The following is a 6,815-nucleotide window of genomic DNA, read 5'->3' on the forward strand; positions in this document are numbered from 1 at the left end:
GTCGTCGTCGCGGTTCCACGTTTCCTCGTGCAATCTGCTCCTCGGTGAAGTTTATGCAACTGACAGAACCTGCTAGAGCACAGAGGAAGCTAGGTCACACACACACAGTGGCAGGATCACAAAGCACAGGAAAGGACACCTCAGGAACAGCGAGTAGACACTTTACACGGTTCCGTCTGAACACACAGCACAGCGATTGGGCAGGATTTGCGGGCGTAACATACGTGTACGAGGTTGGCTTGCTGGCTGGCGTAGCTGGCTGGTCTGGCTGGGCTGGTCTGTTATTAAACCTTTGCTCAAACCAGACGGTCGGAGGGTAAAATGTAATTTACGAGCGAGCACAATATATATTCTTCACAACGTTTCACAGCCACGCTTCATCGGAACACACACACACAGACCGGCACACCGAGAAATTCTGCCGGGGCCCGATTGCACTTCGACTTCTTCCTTCGTCGTTGGGTTTCTGCTTTTTACACTGTGACTGTGCAACTTGTGCAACTTTGCGCGACCACCACCTGGTTATTGGCACTACTCCATGGTACTGAATAGCGCGACCACCAGCACCACCACCAACACCACCTTGCAGCTTATTCACTTTATCTCGTTTTCTTTTAATCAATGAACCTCCTCCTTCCAGCAGCAGCAGCACTAGCGGCATCGAACTCTTCGGTGAGCTGAACTGAAATGTAAGGGCGTATTTCACGAATTAATGCACTTTCCTCCTGCTACTCCTGGGAAACCGTGGACCACAGCCACGAGTTGGAAGGGGGAGGGTTAAAGGTGACAGACGCCTAGCCAGAAGGCGTCTCCATCGACCGAGAGAGACCGATAGTGAACTTTGGCATCTGAGCTTCGGCGCACTCACTGGTGCTTTCACTTAATTTACTCCCTTTTCTTGCTTAAGCCATAAAGGCAGTTAAGCCATGGGAGGGAGAGTATGGTGGCCCGGTCCCGGTCTCGGTCCCGACATTCGCTGGCGGCCTGGCACAACGAACGATGCGCCCTGCTCTAGCTTGGCAGCTAGAACCACACGCGGGGAGGGAACAGGATAAATTGATTCCTTTTCTACCTACCGCTCAGCCGACACACAGACACACGCACACACACACACACAGCACACTCGTTGCAGACTGGCAGAGTGACTGCAACGCCTGCTATTTGGAGGAAGATAAATTTCCGACACTTAGCACACTGCGATGCAAGAGACTCCGCGGACAAATTGGAGAAAAGCTACTTTACGGAGGTACTACTTTCACTGAAAGAGACTAGCACGCACACATACAGACACACACAAACGTCGAGAGACACGAGACCGGGTGAATGGTGACGGTTTTACGGAAGAATCAACACCGAGGGACCGAACGATCATCTTCTGCTCGCTTGTTCGCTTGTTCGTTGGTTCCGCTATCAGATTGCACACGGCGGAAACGTGTTGGCCAATGATCCGTACGGGATCCGGGATCCCAGTAACGTCAGCGTTATCCTTCTCGTGTCGTCGTCGTCGTCGTTGTCGTTGTCGCGAATCCTGACTCCTTGGGCTTGGGCTCAGTACACCGTCGTGCTGTCTGTCCAGGTGATATCTGTAATTGGAAAATTGAATTAGGTATTTGTTAGTGAATTGCTTCTAGCGTTTGCACGGTACAACGCGGTGAATATAATGCTTTCTGGCAAAGGTGTATTGCTGCGTTCGACTTGTTTCGCCGCTCTTGCTGCTGCTGCTTGTGGTGGTATGATAAGCAAGATAAATGCCAAACAAACCTGTTAGTCTCAGTTGGTTCCGAGGAGTGAGTTCTTGAGACAAAGACAATAACATTAACGGAACAGGTTTGTAATTGCATGTAGCATCAGCATCCTGCAGATAAGCAATCTAACCTCCCGGTGAGCGAGCTCTCCCGAGCAGTCCTTCTATTCTAATGAAATCGTCGTAGCGATCCTCTCGAGTAGCTGCATCGCTTCGTCCGATCGTTTCGCCATTTAGTGTGAACCGCGAATGCAAAACAACGCATTCCGATTCCATTAAGGATCTCCGCTGCAACGCCACAGGTTTTGATTGGAACATCGCATTCTTCGCGAGGAATTCAATAAGGAAATAAAATATGCATCGCTTGATGCATTGTGGTGGTGGTGGGGGAAATAAAAAAGGAAAAAAAGGTACCGCCATCAGCAGCAGCAGCAGCAGCAGCGTACGATCTTGATCGCTAGAAGGCCCTGTCTCGAAATCTCACGAACTCACGTCCATCCCTCTCCCAGACCGCCAGTAGAGGCGGTTGCGGTTTCGTGGCAGTACAATCAGAATGAATTAAATCCGAGCATGTCGATGGGACGCACCGATAACATCTTTGCCGGATAATGAAGACATTTTTTATGCAACTGGAAAAGAGGAAGCAGCAGCAACGGCGCCTCTCAGTTCCCCCTCGTTCTCGGTTCCTGGTTGATTGCAAATTAGAAACTGGTTCCGGGGCGATAGGAGCCACTGGTAGGCGCCGCCGCAGGACATCGCATTCAGCAGCAGCAGCAGCAGCAGCAGCAGCAGCAGCAGCAGTGGCTGACGTATCTAGTTTCAGCATCTGACATCTGCTACTCGGTAGGAATTTAAATTTTAAATTATCAACAACACCTATACCAACCAACCAGAATCAGAAGCAAAAACGCACGGAAGCGTTGGTGGAAGATGGAAACCATTCAGCGCTGCCGCTTTCGGTGGAGCAACGGGGAGCCAAATTTTGAAAATAAATATTTACTCACGACGGTTTGCCGATCACGGAACGAACGGAATCATTGTTTTCGTACCATAACCGCCAACACTAACTCATGTGAGTCATTATGATGTTTTCAACAAATCCCGCTCACACGAACGCACGCAACTCCCGCTGGTTAAATTATGTTCGATTACTCGCGGGTTCGCATGTTTTCGTTCCGTTACGGGGATGCATCGAATTCAAAAATGACTTTCCCAATCATCATCATTTCATTGATCGTCCCTCCCCCACGCCACGCCACGCCACGTGATCAAATTATGCCACAAGAATGTTGCAGCTGACGATGATGATGGTGATGAAACAATATGGCGAAACAACATGGTCGTCGATGGGGCGACCGTCGGCCCATCAAAACCCATCGCGACATTGTCGATTGTGTGTGTGGCGTGCGCGGGCGCTGCACGTGGCGTCCCGCACTTCATTGTATGCTGATGAGAGCGCGGAGGGAGTCTAGAGGGATTGGAGACCCCCGTGATTGGAGATAAAACATGCGCCCAGCACAAGGACTCGACTCAACAACTTCGGCCAGCTGTCGCCTAGAGCCTAGAGGCCCTTCAAAAACTAAAAAATAAAAACCATGCCCACCGCTACAATACTTTCGTTGACGTACGATGTGGTCTTGTCGCAAACCTGGCAGTTTCGCGTTCGCGTCAAATAAAAACGATTTACTAGACTTGGCGCCGACTGGCCAAAATGGCACTTGGGCGGGTGAATTGATTATGGCGGTTTTTGATGAACGAATACCGCATACGAGCGAGGGATGTGGAGGTGGCGGCTTCATATGAACATACCAAGGCGAAGGTTCGTCCTTTCGGACGGGGAATGAAACGAATGACTCAAACGGAGGTGGAGAAAGGAAATTTACCGCACACATTATTTAATGACGGCTATAAATAACTCCCTGGCTCCAGTAGTCATCGTCGTCGTCGCGCCGTCTTTCACGAAGAACCGACGACTGACTAACTGGCTGACTGACAGTCTCACCCAGGCCCGGCCCGGTCCCGGTCCCGGTCTGTTCGTGGCGCGCTGGTTCGACATTTGTCCCATCTTTCTTTTCGCTGGAAGTCTGCAATTTGCGGTGGTGGAGGCCACGAAACGACGACGACGACGACGACGACGATTGCATTCGCAAAATACCACCCCACGATGCACTGAATTATGCAAAGTGAACACGTCACGGACACACACACACACACACCGGGGCTGGGGTTAAAACTTCTGTTTGGTAGCTGCACTCCACCTCGGTCGCCACCGTACCGCCTGTGAGTGTCTTGAAGAAGTCAGAACAACTTCTCAAAAGGGGGTTTGCGCCACGGAGAGAACCGTTAGTACCGGCACGGTTTCCATGCAATTAGGGCGAGGAGGCCTTGGCGTCGGTATCATGGCTCTGATGGCGAATACAATACAAGGAACTGGGACCCTTAAATTAACTCACCCCGGAACCCAAACCAACCCAGTAGGCGAGCCGTCGTGAGTGTGAGAATGTGAATCTCGACACCGATGGTATCGACTCTTTGCACTTACTGTGCCATTCATCCGGTTTTGTCCTCAACCCCTTACCCCACTACCTGGTTACGCTCGAGGACACAACCTCAATCCCTTTTTCGGTGACAATAAGGCCCGTGGGTTGCCAATGGTTTCGGTTATATGCTTTCGGTCATCTCGTCGCTTGCTTTGCCAATACAGCTACCGGTTGTAATCCCAATTATACAGCATACGAAGCATAACGCACGTACATACACACACACAATATGGTTGTCCACCCCTTGACACCTTGATGGTTGGAAACGAAAACGGGAAGTTCCGAATTGCATGAAGTACCAAGCACCAGTACCGGCAAAGGGAGGGCACACTGTTCGAAATTAAAACATAATCCAAGCCCCGGTACCTTCACAAAGAGAAAAAAAAAAGCAACAACCGAGAATGAAACATGCAACTCGATTCCGTACGCTCCGGTTGGTAAAGTCGAGAAAGGGGTTGACGATCGAACACACACACACACGAGCTCAATGTTCGGTGACAGCAGGGAAGAAGCGGTGTGCGGCCACGGGAGCGTGGTTTGATGAAGTTACATCCGCGCCGCCGAATGAGTTTCCGGTCTGGGAAAAATAAGGAAATGGCTGTAAAATGTTAATGTTTGCTTTCGATGACTGCTCCGTTTGGGTTGGCGCCCATTTTATGGCTTTTTTGGCGGGCTTTCTGGAGCCCCGGCCAGACAGAACTATGCCCCCGGGTGAATGGCTAGTTGGGTTAGAACGAGGAATGAAGAAACTTTCCGAAAAATACCAATTCTCGAGGACAACGACAGTTGCGCTGCTGTACGAGTGATACAAATACAAGCCAATGTTTATTTGGCTACAAATCCACTTCACGACTTTACAAATCACAACGCTAAACCAATGCTGTTTGTGTTGTAAATTTGAAGCAATTACTGCTGTCAGAACTAATCCATGTTTTGAAGCGTCGATTCTACTTTGAAACGAACACAAACGAAAAAAGCGATCGAACCTGAAGCCACCGACAGGCCACTAAAGCCCAACCCTGCCGCCAATCGAATGTCCACAACAACAGCTGGTATCGTGGCACGAGATAAGAAAATTCGACAAAACATATCATTTGACATGGCCCCTGCCTCTGTTGACAGCAAGGGAGAGAGAGAGAAAAAAAGAAGAAAAGAGATAAATTCCACGGCATAAAAGCATATTTCGCCGCTTCCAATGGCCCCATCGGCTGTCCAATCGAACACGCAAAAGTGTCACACAAGCGACAGGCCACCGCGCCGCCACCGCCGGGGACCACAGCAATACTGTAATTTATGGCGCTGGCCACCCGGTCGTCTCAATGTGAGCCTTTCATGGGCCGGTGTGCTAGCGCCGCGACACGCCGTCGGCCTTTATTGCCATGACGAACGGCCATTTATTAAGGCACGGAGAAATGCTAATCACCTGGAAGCACGCGGTCAGCGGAAGAATGCCGGGTAAGTGCATTTGTATTCGCGAAACGCGCCGCGGAGACGACGCCCCGAATCCAACGTGGAATCCACGACCGGAACTAACCCTTCATTCACAGACAGACAAGCGGAGTCGGTGTCGGTGTGGCAGAAGCTTGTGTGGAATGTGTCACGAAGACACGAAGACTAGTTGATCAACATTCTGGGCGACAGAAAGGGCAGTCAAAGACCACGGTTGGTTGGAGAGTACAGGAGGCAACAAGCACCCGTTCCGCCGTGCTATTGTTCTGTCCAGTGAAGTCATGAAGGATATCGATGGATTGGACACGATTATCAAGGAGTTACGTGCGGTTTTTGCAGAACAATGCAGGAAGATGGGGCGGGTATTGTAACTTCCGCTTCACATCAGTTCGCATCGAGAAGGCTATCTGGCGAGGATTCTACGGAGTAGACTTAAATATAGACATTTGTGGTTGAGCCTGAGCCTGAGAGTTCGACAAGCTTAAGGAAGTTAAAACATGTTCTTAAATTATAAAGAACTTTTAACGTCCACTTCATGTACCATTCTCTTCCGTTCCTCTTATCCCATTTGCCTTTGCCACATTCCACACACACACACACAGTTGCTCCTACAAAGGAAGGCAACACTCACGGGTGTTGTCAACACAGAGAAGAAGAAAAAAATCGTCCTCAAAAGCCGCCCATCGCTCGCTTGCCTGCCCCGCAGGGATGGCGATTCGAAAGTGCAAGTTGATGTTCCCGGGCTCTCAGCCGTCCGTTGTTATCCCCTCTAAACTTTTGTTGTTTTGCTTTGGTGGCCTCCTTCGTAGGGATCACATTACGTCATCTGGTCGATGGTGTCGTCGTGTTCCTTGTCGTGGACTATAAAAGGCAAGGCCCTAGCCTAGAAGCGAAAGGAACGACGACACTTGGAAAAGATCAATGCCGACCTAGCGAAGGCCCCTGACATCCTTGTGGAGTGTGCTGTTGTTGCTGCTGCTGCTGGAGAGCAACCTGTGTGCTGTACTGTGCTGGAAGCTGGGACAAGACGGAAACAAAAAGAAGAACCCTCACATCTTATTCCAAATGCTTCTGGACTGGCA

The sequence above is a fragment of the Anopheles darlingi genome, chromosome 2 (assembly GCF_943734745.1).
Source record: "Anopheles darlingi chromosome 2, idAnoDarlMG_H_01, whole genome shotgun sequence".
NCBI classification, from domain to species: Eukaryota; Metazoa; Arthropoda; class Insecta; order Diptera; family Culicidae; genus Anopheles; species Anopheles darlingi.